Source organism: Schistocerca serialis, chromosome 2 (genome assembly GCF_023864345.2).
Source record: "Schistocerca serialis cubense isolate TAMUIC-IGC-003099 chromosome 2, iqSchSeri2.2, whole genome shotgun sequence".
NCBI classification, from domain to species: Eukaryota; Metazoa; Arthropoda; class Insecta; order Orthoptera; family Acrididae; genus Schistocerca; species Schistocerca serialis.
Window position 1 is genome coordinate 804,953,576 of NC_064639.1, and position 27,270 is coordinate 804,980,845.

The following is a 27,270-nucleotide window of genomic DNA, read 5'->3' on the forward strand; positions in this document are numbered from 1 at the left end:
GTGCGGTTATCACCTGGTTTCCAACAGCGATAGTAGTAAGTAAGTCGACTACAAAGTCTTTCAAAGTAGGTCAGACACAACAAAAAAAAAAAAAAAAAAAAATCGGAGCTGCGTGTAGCTCATGTCATTCTGCTTTCAATCGTGAATCTCCGGCTGGGAGTAGTGGCGTACTTCTGTAATCCAAGCTTCTGGGAGGCCGTTGTGTGGGAGAGATCTGGAAACAACTACAGATTCGACCGTTCCACGAGCTCAGGAACGGCCGCGAGGCCTTCATCGAGCTCTGCAGGTCGACAGATGATAGTGTGGAAATTTCGGCAAGCGGTGGCTAAGGGTTAAGAGAAGCCAAACGCACTAAACACAAGAAAGTCGGGTAACCGAAGCACACAACTCATAACGAAAAGATTGCGGAATGCAGTGCGAAAGCAAAACTTCGAGAAGACCAACTCTGAAGCCATCGGCGAGCTAGGAATTATTCCGCACAAGAAGCGATCATGTAGGAAGAGCGAGCCGAGGCTGTCGCTCGACCACACAATAAATTTTTGCTTAATCCCAATTTGCAGTACCGGTTCGACACTAGAATACTGCGCCTTGGTTCTTCCAAAAGCGATAGTAATAAGCACGTCGACTGCAGTGTCATTTGGGGTAGTGAGTCAGACATGGAGAGGATATGGGGCGGGTGGAATATGCAACGACAGGGGCATTGCAGGGCGGCCGCCGGCTCCTTGCGCTGTGGCGCACCGGTGCCGGCGGCGGCCTGGCTGGGCTGCTGGTGCCTCCATGTAGAGCTGCCGCCGAGCCCAGGCAAAGTGCCGCTAACGAAGCGATTGCCTTTGGTGACATCTTTTGCAATAACGACTGCGCGAATCGACGGTATCTCGTAAGGAAGGAAAGAGCAGCAGCTGCCGCCGAGCCCAGGCGCCGTGCCGAACACGCAGAAGGTCCCCGGCTCGATTGCGGGCGGAAACCCGTTTTCGTCGCACTCAGCAAGACACTTGCTACGATCTCTACTGTGTTCATTTAAACCAACTTCAAACGTTCCATCAGCAGGGTGCACATGGCTCAAATGAAACATGAAACGGTTTCAGAACTGGTTGTCGGATTTTAGCGCTGACTTGGAGGCCTCGAAATGCGCGACACAGCCGCCGCCATGCGATTTGTTACCACACCGTTGTACAAAACGCAAGGGCTCGTCCGGGATTTGAACCCGGGACCTCCTGCACCCGAAGCAGGAATCATACCCCTAGACCAACGAGCCTATTCGTTCCGAAAACGCACTGCATGTGAATGACGCCACCTTTGATGGCCTGACCATGTAGGGCTGCAGCTCAGCCAGCGTTCTCCCTGTCTGTCGCGGTTGGATTGTTTCCATCGACGTCTTTTACTACAGGAACTTCACGAATCGGAGGGAGCTCGTAGCCGATGCCCTTGCTAACACAGAAGAGAAACTGTTGCTATTACGAGTCTCCGGGTGGTACATGAAAATGACCGTTGTTTCCGTCGTGTAGCGGTTATCACGCCTGCTTTACACGCAGAAGGTCCCCGGTTCGATGCCGGGCGGGAGCACAACAATTTTAATCTACATTTCGGATTTCATTTCCGAGATGACCTCACGTCCGCGTATGCAGAGACAAGCAATGTTGTATGCTAGACGGATAGGGCGTCATTTTACTGTCAAATACTTTTGCTCTCTTATTGCACCGGTATTTGGTAACTGAGAACGCCCCTAGCTCCATTATGGCTGGCAAAATTTATAATCCGGTTCTTCAGGGCTACTTCAAGTGCGCTTGCTACTGGCTTTCCTGAGCTCACCCTACTCGCCTTGTCACAGCTCTGTCAAAGTGTGATGCAAACTAATAATGAGAAACTCTTAGCCACGCTCAATCTTACATGCCACCCCTTGGTTGTTGCCGTCGCTAGTAAGATGAGGGTAGACTGTCGCACAATTAAGCTGAATCTCCACTCACGGTGCACATATCCCGCAAAGACAACCTTGTTTTCCGTTGCATGCAAAATTACCGTCTGCCTTTCTACCGAATTCCACCTACGTACTTTACTGGTGCCGCATTCTTGTTATATCCACGTGCTATAACAGGCGTCAACTCTTCATTGAGGAGCTGCAACCGGGGCTGAGTTCCACCTACTCTTCAGCACGGTCAAAATGGCAGGGCTCGTCCGGGATTTGAACCCGGGACCTCCTGCACCCAAAGCAGGAATCATACCCCTAGACCAACGAGCCACCTGGCTGGAGCAGTCAAGTTAATCCCAAGTAGTGGGCCTCACAGGGAACACAAACTTTCACGCGAATTCGCAAGATAAACGCTTTCTGCAGGCAGCACTCACCACTGATGAGAAGAATATTAAAGGCAACGAATAAAAAGCGAAATAACTTCATCGAGCACTGCTTATGAACAGCCGGCAGTGCCTCAGTTTCGGTATGTGGTTTCTCAGGGTTAAGAGAAGGCGAATGCACTAAACAAAAGAACATCGGGAAACCAAGCACCAACTCATAACGAAAAGATTGCACAATATACTGCAAGCAAAACTTCCAGAAGACGGATACTAAAGACGCCGCAGACAAAAGAATTATTCTATGCAGTAACGATTATCTAGGAAGCGTGAATTGCATGTGCTGCTCCACCACACAACTTCTTTTGATACTGTTTTACTTATTCTAAATTTTCATTACCTGATCGTCTCTAAAATACTGTGCGGTTATCACCTGGTTTCCAACAGCGATAGTAGTAAGTAAGTCGACTACAAAGTCTTTCAAAGTAGGTCAGACACAACAAAAAAAAAAAAAAAAAAAATCGGAGCTGCGTGTAGCTCATGTCATTCTGCTTTCAATCGTGAATCTCCGGCTGGGAGTAGTGGCGTACTTCTGTAATCCAAGCTTCTGGGAGGCCGTTGTGTGGGAGAGATCTGGAAACAACTACAGATTCGACCGTTCCACGAGCTCAGGAACGGCCGCGAGGCCTTCATCGAGCTCTGCAGGTCGACAGATGATAGTGTGGAAATTTCGGCAAGCGGTGGCTAAGGGTTAAGAGAAGCCAAACGCACTAAACACAAGAAAGTCGGGTAACCGAAGCACACAACTCATAACGAAAAGATTGCGGAATGCAGTGCGAAAGCAAAACTTCGAGAAGACCAACTCTGAAGCCATCGGCGAGCTAGGAATTATTCCGCACAAGAAGCGATCATGTAGGAAGAGCGAGCCGAGGCTGTCGCTCGACCACACAATAAATTTTTGCTTAATCCCAATTTGCAGTACCGGTTCGACACTAGAATACTGCGCCTTGGTTCTTCCAAAAGCGATAGTAATAAGCACGTCGACTGCAGTGTCATTTGGGGTAGTGAGTCAGACATGGGGAGGATATGGGGCGGGTGGAATATGCAACGACAGGGGCATTGCAGGGCGGCCGCCGGCTCCTTGCGCTGTGGCGCACCGGTGCCGGCGGCGGCCTGGCTGGGCTGCTGGTGCCTCCATGTAGAGCTGCCGCCGAGCCCAGGCAAAGTGCCGCTAACGAAGCGATTGCCTTTGGTGACATCTTTTGCAATAACGACTGCGCGAATCGACGGTATCTCGTAAGGAAGGAAAGAGCAGCAGCTGCCGCCGAGCCCAGGCGCCGTGCCGAACACGCAGAAGGTCCCCGGCTCGATTGCGGGCGGAAACCCGTTTTCGTCGCACTCAGCAAGACACTTGCTACGATCTCTACTGTGTTCATTTAAACCAACTTCAAACGTTCCATCAGCAGGGTGCACATGGCTCAAATGAAACATGAAACGGTTTCAGAACTGGTTGTCGGATTTTAGCGCTGACTTGGAGGCCTCGAAATGCGCGACACAGCCGCCGCCATGCGATTTGTTACCACACCGTTGTACAAAACGCAAGGGCTCGTCCGGGATTTGAACCCGGGACCTCCTGCACCCGAAGCAGGAATCATACCCCTAGACCAACGAGCCTATTCGTTCCGAAAACGCACTGCATGTGAATGACGCCACCTTTGATGGCCTGACCATGTAGGGCTGCAGCTCAGCCAGCGTTCTCCCTGTCTGTCGCGGTTGGATTGTTTCCATCGACGTCTTTTACTACAGGAACTTCACGAATCGGAGGGAGCTCGTAGCCGATGCCCTTGCTAACACAGAAGAGAAACTGTTGCTATTACGAGTCTCCGGGTGGTACATGAAAATGACCGTTGTTTCCGTGGTGTAGCGGTTATCACGCCTGCTTTACACGCAGAAGGTCCCCGGTTCGATGCCGGGCGGGAGCACAACAATTTTAATCTACATTTCGGATTTCATTTCCGAGATGACCTCACGTCCGCGTATGCAGAGACAAGCAATGTTGTATGCTAGACGGATAGGGCGTCATTTTACTGTCAAATACTTTTGCTCTCTTATTGCACCGGTATTTGGTAACTGAGAACGCCCCTAGCTCCATTATGGCTGGCAAAATTTATAATCCGGTTCTTCAGGGCTACTTCAAGTGCGCTTGCTACTGGCTTTCCTGAGCTCACCCTACTCGCCTTGTCACAGCTCTGTCAAAGTGTGATGCAAACTAATAATGAGAAACTCTTAGCCACGCTCAATCTTACATGCCACCCCTTGGTTGTTGCCGTCGCTAGTAAGATGAGGGTAGACTGTCGCACAATTAAGCTGAATCTCCACTCACGGTGCACATATCCCGCAAAGACAACCTTGTTTTCCGTTGCATGCAAAATTACCGTCTGCCTTTCTACCGAATTCCACCTACGTACTTTACTGGTGCCGCATTCTTGTTATATCCACGTGCTATAACAGGCGTCAACTCTTCATTGAGGAGCTGCAACCGGGGCTGAGTTCCACCTACTCTTCAGCACGGTCAAAATGGCAGGGCTCGTCCGGGATTTGAACCCGGGACCTCCTGCACCCAAAGCAGGAATCATACCCCTAGACCAACGAGCCACCTGGCTGGAGCAGTCAAGTTAATCCCAAGTAGTGGGCCTCACAGGGAACACAAACTTTCACGCGAATTCGCAAGATAAACGCTTTCTGCAGGCAGCACTCACCACTGATGAGAAGAATATTAAAGGCAACGAATAAAAAGCGAAATAACTTCATCGAGCACTGCTTATGAACAGCCGGCAGTGCCTCAGTTTCGGTATGTGGTTTCTCAGGGTTAAGAGAAGGCGAATGCACTAAACAAAAGAACATCGGGAAACCAAGCACCAACTCATAACGAAAAGATTGCACAATATACTGCAAGCAAAACTTCCAGAAGACGGATACTAAAGACGCCGCAGACAAAAGAATTATTCTATGCAGTAACGATTATCTAGGAAGCGTGAATTGCATGTGCTGCTCCACCACACAACTTCTTTTGATACTGTTTTACTTATTCTAAATTTTCATTACCTGATCGTCTCTAAAATACTGTGCGGTTATCACCTGGTTTCCAACAGCGATAGTAGTAAGTAAGTCGACTACAAAGTCTTTCAAAGTAGGTCAGACACAACAAAAAAAAAAAAAAAAAAAATCGGAGCTGCGTGTAGCTCATGTCATTCTGCTTTCAATCGTGAATCTCCGGCTGGGAGTAGTGGCGTACTTCTGTAATCCAAGCTTCTGGGAGGCCGTTGTGTGGGAGAGATCTGGAAACAACTACAGATTCGACCGTTCCACGAGCTCAGGAACGGCCGCGAGGCCTTCATCGAGCTCTGCAGGTCGACAGATGATAGTGTGGAAATTTCGGCAAGCGGTGGCTAAGGGTTAAGAGAAGCCAAACGCACTAAACACAAGAAAGTCGGGTAACCGAAGCACACAACTCATAACGAAAAGATTGCGGAATGCAGTGCGAAAGCAAAACTTCGAGAAGACCAACTCTGAAGCCATCGGCGAGCTAGGAATTATTCCGCACAAGAAGCGATCATGTAGGAAGAGCGAGCCGAGGCTGTCGCTCGACCACACAATAAATTTTTGCTTAATCCCAATTTGCAGTACCGGTTCGACACTAGAATACTGCGCCTTGGTTCTTCCAAAAGCGATAGTAATAAGCACGTCGACTGCAGTGTCATTTGGGGTAGTGAGTCAGACATGGAGAGGATATGGGGCGGGTGGAATATGCAACGACAGGGGCATTGCAGGGCGGCCGCCGGCTCCTTGCGCTGTGGCGCACCGGTGCCGGCGGCGGCCTGGCTGGGCTGCTGGTGCCTCCATGTAGAGCTGCCGCCGAGCCCAGGCAAAGTGCCGCTAACGAAGCGATTGCCTTTGGTGACATCTTTTGCAATAACGACTGCGCGAATCGACGGTATCTCGTAAGGAAGGAAAGAGCAGCAGCTGCCGCCGAGCCCAGGCGCCGTGCCGAACACGCAGAAGGTCCCCGGCTCGATTGCGGGCGGAAACCCGTTTTCGTCGCACTCAGCAAGACACTTGCTACGATCTCTACTGTGTTCATTTAAACCAACTTCAAACGTTCCATCAGCAGGGTGCACATGGCTCAAATGAAACATGAAACGGTTTCAGAACTGGTTGTCGGATTTTAGCGCTGACTTGGAGGCCTCGAAATGCGCGACACAGCCGCCGCCATGCGATTTGTTACCACACCGTTGTACAAAACGCAAGGGCTCGTCCGGGATTTGAACCCGGGACCTCCTGCACCCGAAGCAGGAATCATACCCCTAGACCAACGAGCCTATTCGTTCCGAAAACGCACTGCATGTGAATGACGCCACCTTTGATGGCCTGACCATGTAGGGCTGCAGCTCAGCCAGCGTTCTCCCTGTCTGTCGCGGTTGGATTGTTTCCATCGACGTCTTTTACTACAGGAACTTCACGAATCGGAGGGAGCTCGTAGCCGATGCCCTTGCTAACACAGAAGAGAAACTGTTGCTATTACGAGTCTCCGGGTGGTACATGAAAATGACCGTTGTTTCCGTCGTGTAGCGGTTATCACGCCTGCTTTACACGCAGAAGGTCCCCGGTTCGATGCCGGGCGGGAGCACAACAATTTTAATCTACATTTCGGATTTCATTTCCGAGATGACCTCACGTCCGCGTATGCAGAGACAAGCAATGTTGTATGCTAGACGGATAGGGCGTCATTTTACTGTCAAATACTTTTGCTCTCTTATTGCACCGGTATTTGGTAACTGAGAACGCCCCTAGCTCCATTATGGCTGGCAAAATTTATAATCCGGTTCTTCAGGGCTACTTCAAGTGCGCTTGCTACTGGCTTTCCTGAGCTCACCCTACTCGCCTTGTCACAGCTCTGTCAAAGTGTGATGCAAACTAATAATGAGAAACTCTTAGCCACGCTCAATCTTACATGCCACCCCTTGGTTGTTGCCGTCGCTAGTAAGATGAGGGTAGACTGTCGCACAATTAAGCTGAATCTCCACTCACGGTGCACATATCCCGCAAAGACAACCTTGTTTTCCGTTGCATGCAAAATTACCGTCTGCCTTTCTACCGAATTCCACCTACGTACTTTACTGGTGCCGCATTCTTGTTATATCCACGTGCTATAACAGGCGTCAACTCTTCATTGAGGAGCTGCAACCGGGGCTGAGTTCCACCTACTCTTCAGCACGGTCAAAATGGCAGGGCTCGTCCGGGATTTGAACCCGGGACCTCCTGCACCCAAAGCAGGAATCATACCCCTAGACCAACGAGCCACCTGGCTGGAGCAGTCAAGTTAATCCCAAGTAGTGGGCCTCACAGGGAACACAAACTTTCACGCGAATTCGCAAGATAAACGCTTTCTGCAGGCAGCACTCACCACTGATGAGAAGAATATTAAAGGCAACGAATAAAAAGCGAAATAACTTCATCGAGCACTGCTTATGAACAGCCGGCAGTGCCTCAGTTTCGGTATGTGGTTTCTCAGGGTTAAGAGAAGGCGAATGCACTAAACAAAAGAACATCGGGAAACCAAGCACCAACTCATAACGAAAAGATTGCACAATATACTGCAAGCAAAACTTCCAGAAGACGGATACTAAAGACGCCGCAGACAAAAGAATTATTCTATGCAGTAACGATTATCTAGGAAGCGTGAATTGCATGTGCTGCTCCACCACACAACTTCTTTTGATACTGTTTTACTTATTCTAAATTTTCATTACCTGATCGTCTCTAAAATACTGTGCGGTTATCACCTGGTTTCCAACAGCGATAGTAGTAAGTAAGTCGACTACAAAGTCTTTCAAAGTAGGTCAGACACAACAAAAAAAAAAAAAAAAAAAATCGGAGCTGCGTGTAGCTCATGTCATTCTGCTTTCAATCGTGAATCTCCGGCTGGGAGTAGTGGCGTACTTCTGTAATCCAAGCTTCTGGGAGGCCGTTGTGTGGGAGAGATCTGGAAACAACTACAGATTCGACCGTTCCACGAGCTCAGGAACGGCCGCGAGGCCTTCATCGAGCTCTGCAGGTCGACAGATGATAGTGTGGAAATTTCGGCAAGCGGTGGCTAAGGGTTAAGAGAAGCCAAACGCACTAAACACAAGAAAGTCGGGTAACCGAAGCACACAACTCATAACGAAAAGATTGCGGAATGCAGTGCGAAAGCAAAACTTCGAGAAGACCAACTCTGAAGCCATCGGCGAGCTAGGAATTATTCCGCACAAGAAGCGATCATGTAGGAAGAGCGAGCCGAGGCTGTCGCTCGACCACACAATAAATTTTTGCTTAATCCCAATTTGCAGTACCGGTTCGACACTAGAATACTGCGCCTTGGTTCTTCCAAAAGCGATAGTAATAAGCACGTCGACTGCAGTGTCATTTGGGGTAGTGAGTCAGACATGGGGAGGATATGGGGCGGGTGGAATATGCAACGACAGGGGCATTGCAGGGCGGCCGCCGGCTCCTTGCGCTGTGGCGCACCGGTGCCGGCGGCGGCCTGGCTGGGCTGCTGGTGCCTCCATGTAGAGCTGCCGCCGAGCCCAGGCAAAGTGCCGCTAACGAAGCGATTGCCTTTGGTGACATCTTTTGCAATAACGACTGCGCGAATCGACGGTATCTCGTAAGGAAGGAAAGAGCAGCAGCTGCCGCCGAGCCCAGGCGCCGTGCCGAACACGCAGAAGGTCCCCGGCTCGATTGCGGGCGGAAACCCGTTTTCGTCGCACTCAGCAAGACACTTGCTACGATCTCTACTGTGTTCATTTAAACCAACTTCAAACGTTCCATCAGCAGGGTGCACATGGCTCAAATGAAACATGAAACGGTTTCAGAACTGGTTGTCGGATTTTAGCGCTGACTTGGAGGCCTCGAAATGCGCGACACAGCCGCCGCCATGCGATTTGTTACCACACCGTTGTACAAAACGCAAGGGCTCGTCCGGGATTTGAACCCGGGACCTCCTGCACCCGAAGCAGGAATCATACCCCTAGACCAACGAGCCTATTCGTTCCGAAAACGCACTGCATGTGAATGACGCCACCTTTGATGGCCTGACCATGTAGGGCTGCAGCTCAGCCAGCGTTCTCCCTGTCTGTCGCGGTTGGATTGTTTCCATCGACGTCTTTTACTACAGGAACTTCACGAATCGGAGGGAGCTCGTAGCCGATGCCCTTGCTAACACAGAAGAGAAACTGTTGCTATTACGAGTCTCCGGGTGGTACATGAAAATGACCGTTGTTTCCGTGGTGTAGCGGTTATCACGCCTGCTTTACACGCAGAAGGTCCCCGGTTCGATGCCGGGCGGGAGCACAACAATTTTAATCTACATTTCGGATTTCATTTCCGAGATGACCTCACGTCCGCGTATGCAGAGACAAGCAATGTTGTATGCTAGACGGATAGGGCGTCATTTTACTGTCAAATACTTTTGCTCTCTTATTGCACCGGTATTTGGTAACTGAGAACGCCCCTAGCTCCATTATGGCTGGCAAAATTTATAATCCGGTTCTTCAGGGCTACTTCAAGTGCGCTTGCTACTGGCTTTCCTGAGCTCACCCTACTCGCCTTGTCACAGCTCTGTCAAAGTGTGATGCAAACTAATAATGAGAAACTCTTAGCCACGCTCAATCTTACATGCCACCCCTTGGTTGTTGCCGTCGCTAGTAAGATGAGGGTAGACTGTCGCACAATTAAGCTGAATCTCCACTCACGGTGCACATATCCCGCAAAGACAACCTTGTTTTCCGTTGCATGCAAAATTACCGTCTGCCTTTCTACCGAATTCCACCTACGTACTTTACTGGTGCCGCATTCTTGTTATATCCACGTGCTATAACAGGCGTCAACTCTTCATTGAGGAGCTGCAACCGGGGCTGAGTTCCACCTACTCTTCAGCACGGTCAAAATGGCAGGGCTCGTCCGGGATTTGAACCCGGGACCTCCTGCACCCAAAGCAGGAATCATACCCCTAGACCAACGAGCCACCTGGCTGGAGCAGTCAAGTTAATCCCAAGTAGTGGGCCTCACAGGGAACACAAACTTTCACGCGAATTCGCAAGATAAACGCTTTCTGCAGGCAGCACTCACCACTGATGAGAAGAATATTAAAGGCAACGAATAAAAAGCGAAATAACTTCATCGAGCACTGCTTATGAACAGCCGGCAGTGCCTCAGTTTCGGTATGTGGTTTCTCAGGGTTAAGAGAAGGCGAATGCACTAAACAAAAGAACATCGGGAAACCAAGCACCAACTCATAACGAAAAGATTGCACAATATACTGCAAGCAAAACTTCCAGAAGACGGATACTAAAGACGCCGCAGACAAAAGAATTATTCTATGCAGTAACGATTATCTAGGAAGCGTGAATTGCATGTGCTGCTCCACCACACAACTTCTTTTGATACTGTTTTACTTATTCTAAATTTTCATTACCTGATCGTCTCTAAAATACTGTGCGGTTATCACCTGGTTTCCAACAGCGATAGTAGTAAGTAAGTCGACTACAAAGTCTTTCAAAGTAGGTCAGACACAACAAAAAAAAAAAAAAAAAAAATCGGAGCTGCGTGTAGCTCATGTCATTCTGCTTTCAATCGTGAATCTCCGGCTGGGAGTAGTGGCGTACTTCTGTAATCCAAGCTTCTGGGAGGCCGTTGTGTGGGAGAGATCTGGAAACAACTACAGATTCGACCGTTCCACGAGCTCAGGAACGGCCGCGAGGCCTTCATCGAGCTCTGCAGGTCGACAGATGATAGTGTGGAAATTTCGGCAAGCGGTGGCTAAGGGTTAAGAGAAGCCAAACGCACTAAACACAAGAAAGTCGGGTAACCGAAGCACACAACTCATAACGAAAAGATTGCGGAATGCAGTGCGAAAGCAAAACTTCGAGAAGACCAACTCTGAAGCCATCGGCGAGCTAGGAATTATTCCGCACAAGAAGCGATCATGTAGGAAGAGCGAGCCGAGGCTGTCGCTCGACCACACAATAAATTTTTGCTTAATCCCAATTTGCAGTACCGGTTCGACACTAGAATACTGCGCCTTGGTTCTTCCAAAAGCGATAGTAATAAGCACGTCGACTGCAGTGTCATTTGGGGTAGTGAGTCAGACATGGGGAGGATATGGGGCGGGTGGAATATGCAACGACAGGGGCATTGCAGGGCGGCCGCCGGCTCCTTGCGCTGTGGCGCACCGGTGCCGGCGGCGGCCTGGCTGGGCTGCTGGTGCCTCCATGTAGAGCTGCCGCCGAGCCCAGGCAAAGTGCCGCTAACGAAGCGATTGCCTTTGGTGACATCTTTTGCAATAACGACTGCGCGAATCGACGGTATCTCGTAAGGAAGGAAAGAGCAGCAGCTGCCGCCGAGCCCAGGCGCCGTGCCGAACACGCAGAAGGTCCCCGGCTCGATTGCGGGCGGAAACCCGTTTTCGTCGCACTCAGCAAGACACTTGCTACGATCTCTACTGTGTTCATTTAAACCAACTTCAAACGTTCCATCAGCAGGGTGCACATGGCTCAAATGAAACATGAAACGGTTTCAGAACTGGTTGTCGGATTTTAGCGCTGACTTGGAGGCCTCGAAATGCGCGACACAGCCGCCGCCATGCGATTTGTTACCACACCGTTGTACAAAACGCAAGGGCTCGTCCGGGATTTGAACCCGGGACCTCCTGCACCCGAAGCAGGAATCATACCCCTAGACCAACGAGCCTATTCGTTCCGAAAACGCACTGCATGTGAATGACGCCACCTTTGATGGCCTGACCATGTAGGGCTGCAGCTCAGCCAGCGTTCTCCCTGTCTGTCGCGGTTGGATTGTTTCCATCGACGTCTTTTACTACAGGAACTTCACGAATCGGAGGGAGCTCGTAGCCGATGCCCTTGCTAACACAGAAGAGAAACTGTTGCTATTACGAGTCTCCGGGTGGTACATGAAAATGACCGTTGTTTCCGTCGTGTAGCGGTTATCACGCCTGCTTTACACGCAGAAGGTCCCCGGTTCGATGCCGGGCGGGAGCACAACAATTTTAATCTACATTTCGGATTTCATTTCCGAGATGACCTCACGTCCGCGTATGCAGAGACAAGCAATGTTGTATGCTAGACGGATAGGGCGTCATTTTACTGTCAAATACTTTTGCTCTCTTATTGCACCGGTATTTGGTAACTGAGAACGCCCCTAGCTCCATTATGGCTGGCAAAATTTATAATCCGGTTCTTCAGGGCTACTTCAAGTGCGCTTGCTACTGGCTTTCCTGAGCTCACCCTACTCGCCTTGTCACAGCTCTGTCAAAGTGTGATGCAAACTAATAATGAGAAACTCTTAGCCACGCTCAATCTTACATGCCACCCCTTGGTTGTTGCCGTCGCTAGTAAGATGAGGGTAGACTGTCGCACAATTAAGCTGAATCTCCACTCACGGTGCACATATCCCGCAAAGACAACCTTGTTTTCCGTTGCATGCAAAATTACCGTCTGCCTTTCTACCGAATTCCACCTACGTACTTTACTGGTGCCGCATTCTTGTTATATCCACGTGCTATAACAGGCGTCAACTCTTCATTGAGGAGCTGCAACCGGGGCTGAGTTCCACCTACTCTTCAGCACGGTCAAAATGGCAGGGCTCGTCCGGGATTTGAACCCGGGACCTCCTGCACCCAAAGCAGGAATCATACCCCTAGACCAACGAGCCACCTGGCTGGAGCAGTCAAGTTAATCCCAAGTAGTGGGCCTCACAGGGAACACAAACTTTCACGCGAATTCGCAAGATAAACGCTTTCTGCAGGCAGCACTCACCACTGATGAGAAGAATATTAAAGGCAACGAATAAAAAGCGAAATAACTTCATCGAGCACTGCTTATGAACAGCCGGCAGTGCCTCAGTTTCGGTATGTGGTTTCTCAGGGTTAAGAGAAGGCGAATGCACTAAACAAAAGAACATCGGGAAACCAAGCACCAACTCATAACGAAAAGATTGCACAATATACTGCAAGCAAAACTTCCAGAAGACGGATACTAAAGACGCCGCAGACAAAAGAATTATTCTATGCAGTAACGATTATCTAGGAAGCGTGAATTGCATGTGCTGCTCCACCACACAACTTCTTTTGATACTGTTTTACTTATTCTAAATTTTCATTACCTGATCGTCTCTAAAATACTGTGCGGTTATCACCTGGTTTCCAACAGCGATAGTAGTAAGTAAGTCGACTACAAAGTCTTTCAAAGTAGGTCAGACACAACAAAAAAAAAAAAAAAAAAATCGGAGCTGCGTGTAGCTCATGTCATTCTGCTTTCAATCGTGAATCTCCGGCTGGGAGTAGTGGCGTACTTCTGTAATCCAAGCTTCTGGGAGGCCGTTGTGTGGGAGAGATCTGGAAACAACTACAGATTCGACCGTTCCACGAGCTCAGGAACGGCCGCGAGGCCTTCATCGAGCTCTGCAGGTCGACAGATGATAGTGTGGAAATTTCGGCAAGCGGTGGCTAAGGGTTAAGAGAAGCCAAACGCACTAAACACAAGAAAGTCGGGTAACCGAAGCACACAACTCATAACGAAAAGATTGCGGAATGCAGTGCGAAAGCAAAGCTTCGAGAAGACCAACTCTGAAGCCATCGGCGAGCTAGGAATTATTCCGCACAAGAAGCGATCATGTAGGAAGAGCGAGCCGAGGCTGTCGCTCGACCACACAATAAATTTTTGCTTAATCCCAATTTGCAGTACCGGTTCGACACTAGAATACTGCGCCTTGGTTCTTCCAAAAGCGATAGTAATAAGCACGTCGACTGCAGTGTCATTTGGGGTAGTGAGTCAGACATGGAGAGGATATGGGGCGGGTGGAATATGCAACGACAGGGGCATTGCAGGGCGGCCGCCGGCTCCTTGCGCTGTGGCGCACCGGTGCCGGCGGCGGCCTGGCTGGGCTGCTGGTGCCTCCATGTAGAGCTGCCGCCGAGCCCAGGCAAAGTGCCGCTAACGAAGCGATTGCCTTTGGTGACATCTTTTGCAATAACGACTGCGCGAATCGACGGTATCTCGTAAGGAAGGAAAGAGCAGCAGCTGCCGCCGAGCCCAGGCGCCGTGCCGAACACGCAGAAGGTCCCCGGCTCGATTGCGGGCGGAAACCCGTTTTCGTCGCACTCAGCAAGACACTTGCTACGATCTCTACTGTGTTCATTTAAACCAACTTCAAACGTTCCATCAGCAGGGTGCACATGGCTCAAATGAAACATGAAACGGTTTCAGAACTGGTTGTCGGATTTTAGCGCTGACTTGGAGGCCTCGAAATGCGCGACACAGCCGCCGCCATGCGATTTGTTACCACACCGTTGTACAAAACGCAAGGGCTCGTCCGGGATTTGAACCCGGGACCTCCTGCACCCGAAGCAGGAATCATACCCCTAGACCAACGAGCCTATTCGTTCCGAAAACGCACTGCATGTGAATGACGCCACCTTTGATGGCCTCACCATGTAGGGCTGCAGCTCAGCCAGCGTTCTCCCTGTCTGTCGCGGTTGGATTGTTTCCATCGACGTCTTTTACTACAGGAACTTCACGAATCGGAGGGAGCTCGTAGCCGATGCCCTTGCTAACACAGAAGAGAAACTGTTGCTATTACGAGTCTCCGGGTGGTACATGAAAATGACCGTTGTTTCCGTCGTGTAGCGGTTATCACGCCTGCTTTACACGCAGAAGGTCCCCGGTTCGATGCCGGGCGGGAGCACAACAATTTTAATCTACATTTCGGATTTCATTTCCGAGATGACCTCACGTCCGCGTATGCAGAGACAAGCAATGTTGTATGCTAGACGGATAGGGCGTCATTTTACTGTCAAATACTTTTGCTCTCTTATTGCACCGGTATTTGGTAACTGAGAACGCCCCTAGCTCCATTATGGCTGGCAAAATTTATAATCCGGTTCTTCAGGGCTACTTCAAGTGCGCTTGCTACTGGCTTTCCTGAGCTCACCCTACTCGCCTTGTCACAGCTCTGTCAAAGTGTGATGCAAACTAATAATGAGAAACTCTTAGCCACGCTCAATCTTACATGCCACCCCTTGGTTGTTGCCGTCGCTAGTAAGATGAGGGTAGACTGTCGCACAATTAAGCTGAATCTCCACTCACGGTGCACATATCCCGCAAAGACAACCTTGTTTTCCGTTGCATGCAAAATTACCGTCTGCCTTTCTACCGAATTCCACCTACGTACTTTACTGGTGCCGCATTCTTGTTATATCCACGTGCTATAACAGGCGTCAACTCTTCATTGAGGAGCTGCAACCGGGGCTGAGTTCCACCTACTCTTCAGCACGGTCAAAATGGCAGGGCTCGTCCGGGATTTGAACCCGGGACCTCCTGCACCCAAAGCAGGAATCATACCCCTAGACCAACGAGCCACCTGGCTGGAGCAGTCAAGTTAATCCCAAGTAGTGGGCCTCACAGGGAACACAAACTTTCACGCGAATTCGCAAGATAAACGCTTTCTGCAGGCAGCACTCACCACTGATGAGAAGAATATTAAAGGCAACGAATAAAAAGCGAAATAACTTCATCGAGCACTGCTTATGAACAGCCGGCAGTGCCTCAGTTTCGGTATGTGGTTTCTCAGGGTTAAGAGAAGGCGAATGCACTAAACAAAAGAACATCGGGAAACCAAGCACCAACTCATAACGAAAAGATTGCACAATATACTGCAAGCAAAACTTCCAGAAGACGGATACTAAAGACGCCGCAGACAAAAGAATTATTCTATGCAGTAACGATTATCTAGGAAGCGTGAATTGCATGTGCTGCTCCACCACACAACTTCTTTTGATACTGTTTTACTTATTCTAAATTTTCATTACCTGATCGTCTCTAAAATACTGTGCGGTTATCACCTGGTTTCCAACAGCGATAGTAGTAAGTAAGTCGACTACAAAGTCTTTCAAAGTAGGTCAGACACAACAAAAAAAAAAAAAAAAATCGGAGCTGCGTGTAGCTCATGTCATTCTGCTTTCAATCGTGAATCTCCGGCTGGGAGTAATGGCGTACTTCTGTAATCCAAGCTTCTGGGAGGCCGTTGTGTGGGAGAGATCTGGAAACAACTACAGATTCGACCGTTCCACGAGCTCAGGAACGGCCGCGAGGCCTTCATCGAGCTCTGCAGGTCGACAGATGATAGTGTGGAAATTTCGGCAAGCGGTGGCTAAGGGTTAAGAGAAGCCAAACGCACTAAACACAAGAAAGTCGGGTAACCGAAGCACACAACTCATAACGAAAAGATTGCGGAATGCAGTGCGAAAGCAAAACTTCGAGAAGACCAACTCTGAAGCCATCGGCGAGCTAGGAATTATTCCGCACAAGAAGCGATCATGTAGGAAGAGCGAGCCGAGGCTGTCGCTCGACCACACAATAAATTTTTGCTTAATCCCAATTTGCAGTACCGGTTCGACACTAGAATACTGCGCCTTGGTTCTTCCAAAAGCGATAGTAATAAGCACGTCGACTGCAGTGTCATTTGGGGTAGTGAGTCAGACATGGAGAGGATATGGGGCGGGTGGAATATGCAACGACAGGGGCATTGCAGGGCGGCCGCCGGCTCCTTGCGCTGTGGCGCACCGGTGCCGGCGGCGGCCTGGCTGGGCTGCTGGTGCCTCCATGTAGAGCTGCCGCCGAGCCCAGGCAAAGTGCCGCTAACGAAGCGATTGCCTTTGGTGACATCTTTTGCAATAACGACTGCGCGAATCGACGGTATCTCGTAAGGAAGGAAAGAGCAGCAGCTGCCGCCGAGCCCAGGCGCCGTGCCGAACACGCAGAAGGTCCCCGGCTCGATTGCGGGCGGAAACCCGTTTTCGTCGCACTCAGCAAGACACTTGCTACGATCTCTACTGTGTTCATTTAAACCAACTTCAAACGTTCCATCAGCAGGGTGCACATGGCTCAAATGAAACATGAAACGGTTTCAGAACTGGTTGTCGGATTTTAGCGCTGACTTGGAGGCCTCGAAATGCGCGACACAGCCGCCGCCATGCGATTTGTTACCACACCGTTGTACAAAACGCAAGGGCTCGTCCGGGATTTGAACCCGGGACCTCCTGCACCCGAAGCAGGAATCATACCCCTAGACCAACGAGCCTATTCGTTCCGAAAACGCACTGCATGTGAATGACGCCACCTTTGATGGCCTCACCATGTAGGGCTGCAGCTCAGCCAGCGTTCTCCCTGTCTGTCGCGGTTGGATTGTTTCCATCGACGTCTTTTACTACAGGAACTTCACGAATCGGAGGGAGCTCGTAGCCGATGCCCTTGCTAACACAGAAGAGAAACTGTTGCTATTACGAGTCTCCGGGTGGTACATGAAAATGACCGTTGTTTCCGTCGTGTAGCGGTTATCACGCCTGCTTTACACGCAGAAGGTCCCCGGTTCGATGCCGGGCGGGAGCACAACAATTTTAATCTACATTTCGGATTTCATTTCCGAGATGACCTCACGTCCGCGTATGCAGAGACAAGCAATGTTGTATGCTAGACGGATAGGGCGTCATTTTACTGTCAAATACTTTTGCTCTCTTATTGCACCGGTATTTGGTAACTGAGAACGCCCCTAGCTCCATTATGGCTGGCAAAATTTATAATCCGGTTCTTCAGGGCTACTTCAAGTGCGCTTGCTACTGGCTTTCCTGAGCTCACCCTACTCGCCTTGTCACAGCTCTGTCAAAGTGTGATGCAAACTAATAATGAGAAACTCTTAGCCACGCTCAATCTTACATGCCACCCCTTGGTTGTTGCCGTCGCTAGTAAGATGAGGGTAGACTGTCGCACAATTAAGCTGAATCTCCACTCACGGTGCACATATCCCGCAAAGACAACCTTGTTTTCCGTTGCATGCAAAATTACCGTCTGCCTTTCTACCGAATTCCACCTACGTACTTTACTGGTGCCGCATTCTTGTTATATCCACGTGCTATAACAGGCGTCAACTCTTCATTGAGGAGCTGCAACCGGGGCTGAGTTCCACCTACTCTTCAGCACGGTCAAAATGGCAGGGCTCGTCCGGGATTTGAACCCGGGACCTCCTGCACCCAAAGCAGGAATCATACCCCTAGACCAACGAGCCACCTGGCTGGAGCAGTCAAGTTAATCCCAAGTAGTGGGCCTCACAGGGAACACAAACTTTCACGCGAATTCGCAAGATAAACGCTTTCTGCAGGCAGCACTCACCACTGATGAGAAGAATATTAAAGGCAACGAATAAAAAGCGAAATAACTTCATCGAGCACTGCTTATGAACAGCCGGCAGTGCCTCAGTTTCGGTATGTGGTTTCTCAGGGTTAAGAGAAGGCGAATGCACTAAACAAAAGAACATCGGGAAACCAAGCACCAACTCATAACGAAAAGATTGCACAATATACTGCAAGCAAAACTTCCAGAAGACGGATACTAAAGACGCCGCAGACAAAAGAATTATTCTATGCAGTAACGATTATCTAGGAAGCGTGAATTGCATGTGCTGCTCCACCACACAACTTCTTTTGATACTGTTTTACTTATTCTAAATTTTCATTACCTGATCGTCTCTAAAATACTGTGCGGTTATCACCTGGTTTCCAACAGCGATAGTAGTAAGTAAGTCGACTACAAAGTCTTTCAAAGTAGGTCAGACACAACAAAAAAAAAAAAAAAAAAAAATCGGAGCTGCGTGTAGCTCATGTCATTCTGCTTTCAATCGTGAATCTCCGGCTGGGAGTAATGGCGTACTTCTGTAATCCAAGCTTCTGGGAGGCCGTTGTGTGGGAGAGATCTGGAAACAACTACAGATTCGACCGTTCCACGAGCTCAGGAACGGCCGCGAGGCCTTCATCGAGCTCTGCAGGTCGACAGATGATAGTGTGGAAATTTCGGCAAGCGGTGGCTAAGGGTTAAGAGAAGCCAAATGCACTAAACACAAGAAAGTCGGGTAACCGAAGCACACAACTCATAACGAAAAGATTGCGGAATGCAGTGCGAAAGCAAAACTTCGAGAAGACCAACTCTGAAGCCATCGGCGAGCTAGGAATTATTCCGCACAAGAAGCGATCATGTAGGAAGAGCGAGCCGAGGCTGTCGCTCGACCACACAATAAATTTTTGCTTAATCCCAATTTGCAGTACCGGTTCGACACTAGAATACTGCGCCTTGGTTCTTCCAAAAGCGATAGTAATAAGCACGTCGACTGCAGTGTCATTTGGGGTAGTGAGTCAGACATGGAGAGGATATGGGGCGGGTGGAATATGCAACGACAGGGGCATTGCAGGGCGGCCGCCGGCTCCTTGCGCTGTGGCGCACCGGTGCCGGCGGCGGCCTGGCTGGGCTGCTGGTGCCTCCATGTAGAGCTGCCGCCGAGCCCAGGCAAAGTGCCGCTAACGAAGCGATTGCCTTTGGTGACATCTTTTGCAATAACGACTGCGCGAATCGACGGTATCTCGTAAGGAAGGAAAGAGCAGCAGCTGCCGCCGAGCCCAGGCGCCGTGCCGAACACGCAGAAGGTCCCCGGCTCGATTGCGGGCGGAAACCCGTTTTCGTCGCACTCAGCAAGACACTTGCTACGATCTCTACTGTGTTCATTTAAACCAACTTCAAACGTTCCATCAGCAGGGTGCACATGGCTCAAATGAAACATGAAACGGTTTCAGAACTGGTTGTCGGATTTTAGCGCTGACTTGGAGGCCTCGAAATGCGCGACACAGCCGCCGCCATGCGATTTGTTACCACACCGTTGTACAAAACGCAAGGGCTCGTCCGGGATTTGAACCCGGGACCTCCTGCACCCGAAGCAGGAATCATACCCCTAGACCAACGAGCCTATTCGTTCCGAAAACGCACTGCATGTGAATGACGCCACCTTTGATGGCCTCACCATGTAGGGCTGCAGCTCAGCCAGCGTTCTCCCTGTCTGTCGCGGTTGGATTGTTTCCATCGACGTCTTTTACTACAGGAACTTCACGAATCGGAGGGAGCTCGTAGCCGATGCCCTTGCTAACACGGAAGAGAAACTGTTGCTATTACGAGTCTCCGGGTGGTACATGAAAATGACCGTTGTTTCCGTCGTGTAGCGGTTATCACGCCTGCTTTACACGCAGAAGGTCCCCGGTTCGATGCCGGGCGGGAGCACAACAATTTTAATCTACATTTCGGATTTCATTTCCGAGATGACCTCACGTCCGCGTATGCAGAGACAAGCAATGTTGTATGCTAGACGGATAGGGCGTCATTTTACTGTCAAATACTTTTGCTCTCTTATTGCACCGGTATTTGGTAACTGAGAACGCCCCTAGCTCCATTATGGCTGGCAAAATTTATAATCCGGTTCTTCAGGGCTACTTCAAGTGCGCTTGCTACTGGCTTTCCTGAGCTCACCCTACTCGCCTTGTCACAGCTCTGTCAAAGTGTGATGCAAACTAATAATGAGAAACTCTTAGCCACGCTCAATCTTACATGCCACCCCTTGGTTGTTGCCGTCGCTAGTAAGATGAGGGTAGACTGTCGCACAATTAAGCTGAATCTCCACTCACGGTGCACATATCCCGCAAAGACAACCTTGTTTTCCGTTGCATGCAAAATTACCGTCTGCCTTTCTACCGAATTCCACCTACGTACTTTACTGGTGCCGCATTCTTGTTATATCCACGTGCTATAACAGGCGTCAACTCTTCATTGAGGAGCTGCAACCGGGGCTGAGTTCCACCTACTCTTCAGCACGGTCAAAATGGCAGGGCTCGTCCGGGATTTGAACCCGGGACCTCCTGCACCCAAAGCAGGAATCATACCCCTAGACCAACGAGCCACCTGGCTGGAGCAGTCAAGTTAATCCCAAGTAGTGGGCCTCACAGGGAACACAAACTTTCACGCGAATTCGCAAGATAAACGCTTTCTGCAGGCAGCACTCACCACTGATGAGAAGAATATTAAAGGCAACGAATAAAAAGCGAAATAACTTCATCGAGCACTGCTTATGAACAGCCGGCAGTGCCTCAGTTTCGGTATGTGGTTTCTCAGGGTTAAGAGAAGGCGAATGCACTAAACAAAAGAACATCGGGAAACCAAGCACCAACTCATAACGAAAAGATTGCACAATATACTGCAAGCAAAACTTCCAGAAGACGGATACTGAAGACGCCGCAGACAAAAGAATTATTCTATGCAGTAACGATTATCTAGGAAGCGTGAATTGCATGTGCTGCTCCACCACACAACTTCTTTTGATACTGTTTTACTTATTCTAAATTTTCATTACCTGATCGTCTCTAAAATACTGTGCGGTTATCACCTGGTTTCCAACAGCGATAGTAGTAAGTAAGTCGACTACAAAGTCTTTCAAAGTAGGTCAGACACAACAACAACAAAAAAAAAAAAAATCGGAGCTGCGTGTAGCTCATGTCATTCTGCTTTCAATCGTGAATCTCCGGCTGGGAGTAGTGGCGTACTTCTGTAATCCAAGCTTCTGGGAGGCCGTTGTGTGGGAGAGATCTGGAAACAACTACAGATTCGACCGTTCCTAGAGCTCAGGAACGGCCGCGAGGCCTTCATCGAGCTCTGCAGGTCGACAGATGATAGTGTGGAAATTTCGGCAAGCGGTGGCTAAGGGTTAAGAGAAGCCAAACGCACTAAACACAAGAAAGTCGGGTAACCGAAGCACACAACTCATAACGAAAAGATTGCGGAATGCAGTGCGAAAGCAAAACTTCGAGAAGACCAACTCTGAAGCCATCGGCGAGCTAGGAATTATTCCGCACAAGAAGCGATCATGTAGGAAGAGCGAGCCGAGGCTGTCGCTCGACCACACAATAAATTTTTGCTTAATCCCAATTTGCAGTACCGGTTCGACACTAGAATACTGCGCCTTGGTTCTTCCAAAAGCGATAGTAATAAGCACGTCGACTGCAGTGTCATTTGGGGTAGTGAGTCAGACATGGAGAGGATATGGGGCGGGTGGAATATGCAACGACAGGGGCATTGCAGGGCGGCCGCCGGCTCCTTGCGCTGTGGCGCACCGGTGCCGGCGGCGGCCTGGCTGGGCTGCTGGTGCCTCCATGTAGAGCTGCCGCCGAGCCCAGGCAAAGTGCCGCTAACGAAGCGATTGCCTTTGGTGACATCTTTTGCAATAACGACTGCGCGAATCGACGGTATCTCGTAAGGAAGGAAAGAGCAGCAGCTGCCGCCGAGCCCAGGCGCCGTGCCGAACACGCAGAAGGTCCCCGGCTCGATTGCGGGCGGAAACCCGTTTTCGTCGCACTCAGCAAGACACTTGCTACGATCTCTACTGTGTTCATTTAAACCAACTTCAAACGTTCCATCAGCAGGGTGCACATGGCTCAAATGAAACATGAAACGGTTTCAGAACTGGTTGTCGGATTTTAGCGCTGACTTGGAGGCCTCGAAATGCGCGACACAGCCGCCGCCATGCGATTTGTTACCACACCGTTGTACAAAACGCAAGGGCTCGTCCGGGATTTGAACCCGGGACCTCCTGCACCCGAAGCAGGAATCATACCCCTAGACCAACGAGCCTATTCGTTCCGAAAACGCACTGCATGTGAATGACGCCACCTTTGATGGCCTGACCATGTAGGGCTGCAGCTCAGCCAGCGTTCTCCCTGTCTGTCGCGGTTGGATTGTTTCCATCGACGTCTTTTACTACAGGAACTTCACGAATCGGAGGGAGCTCGTAGCCGATGCCCTTGCTAACACAGAAGAGAAACTGTTGCTATTACGAGTCTCCGGGTGGTACATGAAAATGACCGTTGTTTCCGTCGTGTAGCGGTTATCACGCCTGCTTTACACGCAGAAGGTCCCCGGTTCGATGCCGGGCGGGAGCACAACAATTTTAATCTACATTTCGGATTTCATTTCCGAGATGACCTCACGTCCGCGTATGCAGAGACAAGCAATGTTGTATGCTAGACGGATAGGGCGTCATTTTACTGTCAAATACTTTTGCTCTCTTATTGCACCGGTATTTGGTAACTGAGAACGCCCCTAGCTCCATTATGGCAGGCAAAATTTATAATCCGGTTCTTCAGGGCTACTTCAAGTGCGCTTGCTACTGGCTTTCCTGAGCTCACCCTACTCGCCTTGTCACAGCTCTGTCAAAGTGTGATGCAAACTAATAATGAGAAACTCTTAGCCACGCTCAATCTTACATGCCACCCCTTGGTTGTTGCCGTCGCTAGTAAGATGAGGGTAGACTGTCGCACAATTAAGCTGAATCTCCACTCACGGTGCACATATCCCGCAAAGACAACCTTGTTTTCCGTTGCATGCAAAATTACCGTCTGCCTTTCTACCGAATTCCACCTACGTACTTTACTGGTGCCGCATTCTTGTTATATCCACGTGCTATAACAGGCGTCAACTCTTCATTGAGGAGCTGCAACCGGGGCTGAGTTCCACCTACTCTTCAGCACGGTCAAAATGGCAGGGCTCGTCCGGGATTTGAACCCGGGACCTCCTGCACCCAAAGCAGGAATCATACCCCTAGACCAACGAGCCACCTGGCTGGAGCAGTCAAGTTAATCCCAAGTAGTGGGCCTCACAGGGAACACAAACTTTCACGCGAATTCGCAAGATAAACGCTTTCTGCAGGCAGCACTCACCACTGATGAGAAGAATATTAAAGGCAACGAATAAAAAGCGAAATAACTTCATCGAGCACTGCTTATGAACAGCCGGCAGTGCCTCAGTTTCGGTATGTGGTTTCTCAGGGTTAAGAGAAGGCGAATGCACTAAACAAAAGAACATCGGGAAACCAAGCACCAACTCATAACGAAAAGATTGCACAATATACTGCAAGCAAAACTTCCAGAAGACGGATACTGAAGACGCCGCAGACAAAAGAATTATTCTATGCAGTAACGATTATCTAGGAAGCGTGAATTGCATGTGCTGCTCCACCACACAACTTCTTTTGATACTGTTTTACTTATTCTAAATTTTCATTACCTGATCGTCTCTAAAATACTGTGCGGTTATCACCTGGTTTCCAACAGCGATAGTAGTAAGTAAGTCGACTACAAAGTCTTTCAAAGTAGGTCAGACACAACAACAACAAAAAAAAAAAAAATCGGAGCTGCGTGTAGCTCATGTCATTCTGCTTTCAATCGTGAATCTCCGGCTGGGAGTAGTGGCGTACTTCTGTAATCCAAGCTTCTGGGAGGCCGTTGTGTGGGAGAGATCTGGAAACAACTACAGATTCGACCGTTCCTAGAGCTCAGGAACGGCCGCGAGGCCTTCATCGAGCTCTGCAGGTCGACAGATGATAGTGTGGAAATTTCGGCAAGCGGTGGCTAAGGGTTAAGAGAAGCCAAACGCACTAAACACAAGAAAGTCGGGTAACCGAAGCACACAACTCATAACGAAAAGATTGCGGAATGCAGTGCGAAAGCAAAACTTCGAGAAGACCAACTCTGAAGCCATCGGCGAGCTAGGAATTATTCCGCACAAGAAGCGATCATGTAGGAAGAGCGAGCCGAGGCTGTCGCTCGACCACACAATAAATTTTTGCTTAATCCCAATTTGCAGTACCGGTTCGACACTAGAATACTGCGCCTTGGTTCTTCCAAAAGCGATAGTAATAAGCACGTCGACTGCAGTGTCATTTGGGGTAGTGAGTCAGACATGGAGAGGATATGGGGCGGGTGGAATATGCAACGACAGGGGCATTGCAGGGCGGCCGCCGGCTCCTTGCGCTGTGGCGCACCGGTGCCGGCGGCGGCCTGGCTGGGCTGCTGGTGCCTCCATGTAGAGCTGCCGCCGAGCCCAGGCAAAGTGCCGCTAACGAAGCGATTGCCTTTGGTGACATCTTTTGCAATAACGACTGCGCGAATCGACGGTATCTCGTAAGGAAGGAAAGAGCAGCAGCTGCCGCCGAGCCCAGGCGCCGTGCCGAACACGCAGAAGGTCCCCGGCTCGATTGCGGGCGGAAACCCGTTTTCGTCGCACTCAGCAAGACACTTGCTACGATCTCTACTGTGTTCATTTAAACCAACTTCAAACGTTCCATCAGCAGGGTGCACATGGCTCAAATGAAACATGAAACGGTTTCAGAACTGGTTGTCGGATTTTAGCGCTGACTTGGAGGCCTCGAAATGCGCGACACAGCCGCCGCCATGCGATTTGTTACCACACCGTTGTACAAAACGCAAGGGCTCGTCCGGGATTTGAACCCGGGACCTCCTGCACCCGAAGCAGGAATCATACCCCTAGACCAACGAGCCTATTCGTTCCGAAAACGCACTGCATGTGAATGACGCCACCTTTGATGGCCTGACCATGTAGGGCTGCAGCTCAGCCAGCGTTCTCCCTGTCTGTCGCGGTTGGATTGTTTCCATCGACGTCTTTTACTACAGGAACTTCACGAATCGGAGGGAGCTCGTAGCCGATGCCCTTGCTAACACAGAAGAGAAACTGTTGCTATTACGAGTCTCCGGGTGGTACATGAAAATGACCGTTGTTTCCGTCGTGTAGCGGTTATCACGCCTGCTTTACACGCAGAAGGTCCCCGGTTCGATGCCGGGCGGGAGCACAACAATTTTAATCTACATTTCGGATTTCATTTCCGAGATGACCTCACGTCCGCGTATGCAGAGACAAGCAATGTTGTATGCTAGACGGATAGGGCGTCATTTTACTGTCAAATACTTTTGCTCTCTTATTGCACCGGTATTTGGTAACTGAGAACGCCCCTAGCTCCATTATGGCTGGCAAAATTTATAATCCGGTTCTTCAGGGCTACTTCAAGTGCGCTTGCTACTGGCTTTCCTGAGCTCACCCTACTCGCCTTGTCACAGCTCTGTCAAAGTGTGATGCAAACTAATAATGAGAAACTCTTAGCCACGCTCAATCTTACATGCCACCCCTTGGTTGTTGCCGTCGCTAGTAAGATGAGGGTAGACTGTCGCACAATTAAGCTGAATCTCCACTCACGGTGCACATATCCCGCAAAGACAACCTTGTTTTCCGTTGCATGCAAAATTACCGTCTGCCTTTCTACCGAATTCCACCTACGTACTTTACTGGTGCCGCATTCTTGTTATATCCACGTGCTATAACAGGCGTCAACTCTTCATTGAGGAGCTGCAACCGGGGCTGAGTTCCGCCTACTCTTCAGCACGGTCAAAATGGCAGGGCTCGTCCGGGATTTGAACCCGGGACCTCCTGCACCCAAAGCAGGAATCATACCCCTAGACCAACGAGCCACCTGGCTGGAGCAGTCAAGTTAATCCCAAGTAGTGGGCCTCACAGGGAACACAAACTTTCACGCGAATTCGCAAGATAAACGCTTTCTGCAGGCAGCACTCACCACTGATGAGAAGAATATTAAAGGCAACGAATAAAAAGCGAAATAACTTCATCGAGCACTGCTTATGAACAGCCGGCAGTGCCTCAGTTTCGGTATGTGGTTTCTCAGGGTTAAGAGAAGGCGAATGCACTAAACAAAAGAACATCGGGAAACCAAGCACCAACTCATAACGAAAAGATTGCACAATATACTGCAAGCAAAACTTCCAGAAGACGGATACTAAAGACGCCGCAGACAAAAGAATTATTCTATGCAGTAACGATTATCTAGGAAGCGTGAATTGCATGTGCTGCTCCACCACACAACTTCTTTTGATACTGTTTTACTTATTCTAAATTTTCATTACCTGATCGTCTCTAAAATACTGTGCGGTTATCACCTGGTTTCCAACAGCGATAGTAGTAAGTAAGTCGACTACAAAGTCTTTCAAAGTAGGTCAGACACAACAAAAAAAAAAAAAAAAAAAAATCGGAGCTGCGTGTAGCTCATGTCATTCTGCTTTCAATCGTGAATCTCCGGCTGGGAGTAATGGCGTACTTCTGTAATCCAAGCTTCTGGGAGGCCGTTGTGTGGGAGAGATCTGGAAAC

The 27,270-nt window shown here is 49.7% G+C and overlaps 30 non-coding genes across 30 annotated transcripts; 10 read left to right on the forward strand and 20 right to left on the reverse strand.

Moving 5' to 3' along the window:
* Nucleotides 1–1,183: 1,183 nt before the first annotated feature.
* Nucleotides 1,184–1,255, reverse strand: Trnap-cgg (transfer RNA proline (anticodon CGG)). Its single transcript has one exon. It is a non-coding gene; the product is annotated as a tRNA-Pro (tRNA).
* Nucleotides 1,256–1,490: 235 nt separating this feature from the next.
* Nucleotides 1,491–1,563, forward strand: Trnav-uac (transfer RNA valine (anticodon UAC)). Its single transcript has one exon. It is a non-coding gene; the product is annotated as a tRNA-Val (tRNA).
* Nucleotides 1,564–2,164: 601 nt separating this feature from the next.
* Trnap-ugg (transfer RNA proline (anticodon UGG)) lies at nt 2,165–2,236 on the reverse strand. Its single transcript has one exon. It is a non-coding gene; the product is annotated as a tRNA-Pro (tRNA).
* Nucleotides 2,237–3,888: 1,652 nt separating this feature from the next.
* Trnap-cgg (transfer RNA proline (anticodon CGG)) lies at nt 3,889–3,960 on the reverse strand. Its single transcript has one exon. It is a non-coding gene; the product is annotated as a tRNA-Pro (tRNA).
* Nucleotides 3,961–4,195: 235 nt separating this feature from the next.
* Trnav-uac (transfer RNA valine (anticodon UAC)) lies at nt 4,196–4,268 on the forward strand. The gene has a single exon. It is a non-coding gene; the product is annotated as a tRNA-Val (tRNA).
* Nucleotides 4,269–4,869: 601 nt separating this feature from the next.
* On the reverse strand, nt 4,870–4,941 carry Trnap-ugg (transfer RNA proline (anticodon UGG)). The gene has a single exon. It is a non-coding gene; the product is annotated as a tRNA-Pro (tRNA).
* Nucleotides 4,942–6,593: 1,652 nt separating this feature from the next.
* Nucleotides 6,594–6,665, reverse strand: Trnap-cgg (transfer RNA proline (anticodon CGG)). Its single transcript has one exon. It is a non-coding gene; the product is annotated as a tRNA-Pro (tRNA).
* Nucleotides 6,666–6,900: 235 nt separating this feature from the next.
* Trnav-uac (transfer RNA valine (anticodon UAC)) lies at nt 6,901–6,973 on the forward strand. The gene has a single exon. It is a non-coding gene; the product is annotated as a tRNA-Val (tRNA).
* Nucleotides 6,974–7,574: 601 nt separating this feature from the next.
* On the reverse strand, nt 7,575–7,646 carry Trnap-ugg (transfer RNA proline (anticodon UGG)). Its single transcript has one exon. It is a non-coding gene; the product is annotated as a tRNA-Pro (tRNA).
* A 1,652-nt stretch (nt 7,647–9,298) lies between these two features.
* Trnap-cgg (transfer RNA proline (anticodon CGG)) lies at nt 9,299–9,370 on the reverse strand. Its single transcript has one exon. It is a non-coding gene; the product is annotated as a tRNA-Pro (tRNA).
* Nucleotides 9,371–9,605: 235 nt separating this feature from the next.
* Trnav-uac (transfer RNA valine (anticodon UAC)) lies at nt 9,606–9,678 on the forward strand. Its single transcript has one exon. It is a non-coding gene; the product is annotated as a tRNA-Val (tRNA).
* A 601-nt stretch (nt 9,679–10,279) lies between these two features.
* On the reverse strand, nt 10,280–10,351 carry Trnap-ugg (transfer RNA proline (anticodon UGG)). The gene has a single exon. It is a non-coding gene; the product is annotated as a tRNA-Pro (tRNA).
* Nucleotides 10,352–12,003: 1,652 nt separating this feature from the next.
* Nucleotides 12,004–12,075, reverse strand: Trnap-cgg (transfer RNA proline (anticodon CGG)). Its single transcript has one exon. It is a non-coding gene; the product is annotated as a tRNA-Pro (tRNA).
* Nucleotides 12,076–12,310: 235 nt separating this feature from the next.
* On the forward strand, nt 12,311–12,383 carry Trnav-uac (transfer RNA valine (anticodon UAC)). The gene has a single exon. It is a non-coding gene; the product is annotated as a tRNA-Val (tRNA).
* A 601-nt stretch (nt 12,384–12,984) lies between these two features.
* Trnap-ugg (transfer RNA proline (anticodon UGG)) lies at nt 12,985–13,056 on the reverse strand. Its single transcript has one exon. It is a non-coding gene; the product is annotated as a tRNA-Pro (tRNA).
* A 1,651-nt stretch (nt 13,057–14,707) lies between these two features.
* Nucleotides 14,708–14,779, reverse strand: Trnap-cgg (transfer RNA proline (anticodon CGG)). Its single transcript has one exon. It is a non-coding gene; the product is annotated as a tRNA-Pro (tRNA).
* Nucleotides 14,780–15,014: 235 nt separating this feature from the next.
* Trnav-uac (transfer RNA valine (anticodon UAC)) lies at nt 15,015–15,087 on the forward strand. The gene has a single exon. It is a non-coding gene; the product is annotated as a tRNA-Val (tRNA).
* A 601-nt stretch (nt 15,088–15,688) lies between these two features.
* Trnap-ugg (transfer RNA proline (anticodon UGG)) lies at nt 15,689–15,760 on the reverse strand. The gene has a single exon. It is a non-coding gene; the product is annotated as a tRNA-Pro (tRNA).
* Nucleotides 15,761–17,409: 1,649 nt separating this feature from the next.
* On the reverse strand, nt 17,410–17,481 carry Trnap-cgg (transfer RNA proline (anticodon CGG)). Its single transcript has one exon. It is a non-coding gene; the product is annotated as a tRNA-Pro (tRNA).
* Nucleotides 17,482–17,716: 235 nt separating this feature from the next.
* Nucleotides 17,717–17,789, forward strand: Trnav-uac (transfer RNA valine (anticodon UAC)). The gene has a single exon. It is a non-coding gene; the product is annotated as a tRNA-Val (tRNA).
* A 601-nt stretch (nt 17,790–18,390) lies between these two features.
* Trnap-ugg (transfer RNA proline (anticodon UGG)) lies at nt 18,391–18,462 on the reverse strand. Its single transcript has one exon. It is a non-coding gene; the product is annotated as a tRNA-Pro (tRNA).
* A 1,653-nt stretch (nt 18,463–20,115) lies between these two features.
* Trnap-cgg (transfer RNA proline (anticodon CGG)) lies at nt 20,116–20,187 on the reverse strand. Its single transcript has one exon. It is a non-coding gene; the product is annotated as a tRNA-Pro (tRNA).
* Nucleotides 20,188–20,422: 235 nt separating this feature from the next.
* Nucleotides 20,423–20,495, forward strand: Trnav-uac (transfer RNA valine (anticodon UAC)). The gene has a single exon. It is a non-coding gene; the product is annotated as a tRNA-Val (tRNA).
* Nucleotides 20,496–21,096: 601 nt separating this feature from the next.
* Nucleotides 21,097–21,168, reverse strand: Trnap-ugg (transfer RNA proline (anticodon UGG)). Its single transcript has one exon. It is a non-coding gene; the product is annotated as a tRNA-Pro (tRNA).
* A 1,652-nt stretch (nt 21,169–22,820) lies between these two features.
* Nucleotides 22,821–22,892, reverse strand: Trnap-cgg (transfer RNA proline (anticodon CGG)). Its single transcript has one exon. It is a non-coding gene; the product is annotated as a tRNA-Pro (tRNA).
* A 235-nt stretch (nt 22,893–23,127) lies between these two features.
* Nucleotides 23,128–23,200, forward strand: Trnav-uac (transfer RNA valine (anticodon UAC)). Its single transcript has one exon. It is a non-coding gene; the product is annotated as a tRNA-Val (tRNA).
* Nucleotides 23,201–23,801: 601 nt separating this feature from the next.
* On the reverse strand, nt 23,802–23,873 carry Trnap-ugg (transfer RNA proline (anticodon UGG)). Its single transcript has one exon. It is a non-coding gene; the product is annotated as a tRNA-Pro (tRNA).
* A 1,652-nt stretch (nt 23,874–25,525) lies between these two features.
* On the reverse strand, nt 25,526–25,597 carry Trnap-cgg (transfer RNA proline (anticodon CGG)). The gene has a single exon. It is a non-coding gene; the product is annotated as a tRNA-Pro (tRNA).
* A 235-nt stretch (nt 25,598–25,832) lies between these two features.
* Trnav-uac (transfer RNA valine (anticodon UAC)) lies at nt 25,833–25,905 on the forward strand. The gene has a single exon. It is a non-coding gene; the product is annotated as a tRNA-Val (tRNA).
* Nucleotides 25,906–26,506: 601 nt separating this feature from the next.
* Nucleotides 26,507–26,578, reverse strand: Trnap-ugg (transfer RNA proline (anticodon UGG)). The gene has a single exon. It is a non-coding gene; the product is annotated as a tRNA-Pro (tRNA).
* Nucleotides 26,579–27,270: the final 692 nt, after the last annotated feature.